A 2,245-nucleotide genomic window follows, 5' to 3' on the forward strand; every position below is an offset into this window, starting at 1 on the left:
CACAATCTCTATGGCTTTATATTTAAATTCCTTCTACTCCTTTTTTTTTTTTTCCCCCCAGGGGAAAAAAAAAAAGAGAAAATGAAAAATCCAGAGACACTCTGTTTTTATAAACGCAGTTCCATCAGTGGCACTTGTAAATTCTTTTACCTTTGGCTATTTGGCTCACATGACCGAGGTGCTGCATGTTACAAAAAAGCCACTCTTGAAAGCAGAATGAACACACCACTTTTTTTGATCCCAAACTGCCTCTGCCCTATGGCTTCTGCTACAGCCAGAAATAAATGGATGGGCATTCGGCGAGGCTGGGGGGAGATGGCCCAGCCTTGCTTTACGCCCTGAAGGACCGAGAACCTTGCATGCAGCTTTTGCCAAATTGTCAGGGCCCAATTTATCTAACGGACTTAATGAGGTGCCCTATTCTACATTACAGCAGTCCATGGAGTTGCATTCCCCTCTCCGTCCTTCCCACCGCTCATGTCTGCAGGCTGCTGGCTTTTCTTTCTTTTGAGCTCAGGGAGAGCTGGTTTACTGGGCTCAGCTGGGAGAAAACTAACACTGCCGCAAGAAGAGAGGCACTCGGTGCGTGTTCAGCCCTCTGAGGTGGCTGGGTGCAGGCTCAGACAGAGCCAGATGGGAGGGGAAGGGTAGCCAGGGACATGAGGGTTAAGGGATGAGTAACATTGCCCCTACCAGCAGCTCAGAGGTGATTAGTTCAGCTTAGCTATAGCCTTAAATGACACCCTAAGCCTTAAAGGGCCCAAACCAGGTGTCTGGCAGGAGGAATTGATAAACTCAATCCCTGGTCTTGCAAGGAGATTTGTTATTCCCTATGTAAAACAGCACCAGTTAGAAAAACTGAAGTTTTCTTATGACTAATTTCCTTACAAAGAAAGATTTAATTTATCAAAATTTTCCTTTGAAAGGAAACACTGGACAAAAAAAAAAGTCCCAAGTTAAAATATTTCTATCCAGAAATCTTAGAACCACAGAGTTTCATGGTGCTCCAGAGACCCTAGTCCAGAGCCCTGCCCTGAGGCAGGATCAGCTGCGCTCAAAAATCTTCCCTGACAAACATTTTGCTGCCTGCAATGGTGGAGACATCATCCTAGGAAAAGGTTAGCCAAAAGTCTCATGCTTCCATTCTCCCCCACGGCTTAGGCTGTTCAGACCACATCTCCCAGAATATGTGCGGTTGCCGTGAGTAGGGACAGGAGCTGGTTTAATCAGGAAAACTCTGCGAGGAGCACCGCAGAAGAGCTGTTGCCTCTGGATAGTCGAAGCCCTTCAGCAGCACAGGCACACAGAGAAATTCATGGTGTGGCAGAGCAGCCACAGTGAAATGCATTTGGAGGACTGGCCTAAATATTTTTGGATTTTGAAACCCAGCTCTGCTTTTCCAGCGTTAACCATCTCAGCTGTATCTAACGGGTAGGCACATGTAGGAAGCCTACAGCGATCACCTTCTATCACACATATGGATTGCCACAGCAGTCTCCTGCTGGTGGAAAAGTTAATGCATCAGTAATTTTGGTTACTGGCGGACTTGAGCAGCCGGTAGCCCAGAAGGTATGGAAAGTGGCTTTCGCCCCTGGGCAGAGCAGAAGTATGCAATGAGTCTCCACACGATCAGCGGAGTTGCTTCTTGTCTGGTGTTGACTGGCAGAGCAGCATTTTGTTCTCCAGAATTTAAGCTGCAGAGAACCTGAGCCATTATATTAAAAATATTATTCGTATCTGGTAATATAATAAATTGAAACGCTTCCCTGTACAAATATGGTTTCTATCTGATTCAGAGCTGTTGATATACAGAAAAAAGTTATGTTAGGGGAAAAAAAGAAAGGCCGGTCAGCTGTTCAAAGGTGTGACATCTATCGAAGAAGCCAAGGCAGAGAAGTGTAAGTGATTAAAGCAGCCAAGTTAAACAAGATACAATTAAAGCCACTGCTTCCCCACCATCGCCCCAAAACTTCCAAGTAAGGCTTTATGAATCCTGGGGGACCAGGTTAGCCCTAATTGTATCTTGTTTTACTTGGCCAATTAAACAGCACACTCTTCTCAGAGTTGGCCCTGCCTGCAGATATCACACCTTCTTTGCTTCTGACTGCTTTCTTCACTTTTTGAAGCATATGCACCATACATTTTTATTAGATCTTGGGAATGTGTTTCTAAAAATGTCCTTTGGTTAATACCTATCGCAACTATAGGAACAGTATTTTCAACTGCATGCCATTTCCCTGGAAGA

This window comes from Egretta garzetta, unplaced genomic scaffold (assembly GCF_000687185.1).
Source record: "Egretta garzetta isolate BGI_Z169 unplaced genomic scaffold, ASM68718v1 scaffold14, whole genome shotgun sequence".
Taxonomy (NCBI): Eukaryota; Metazoa; Chordata; class Aves; order Pelecaniformes; family Ardeidae; genus Egretta; species Egretta garzetta.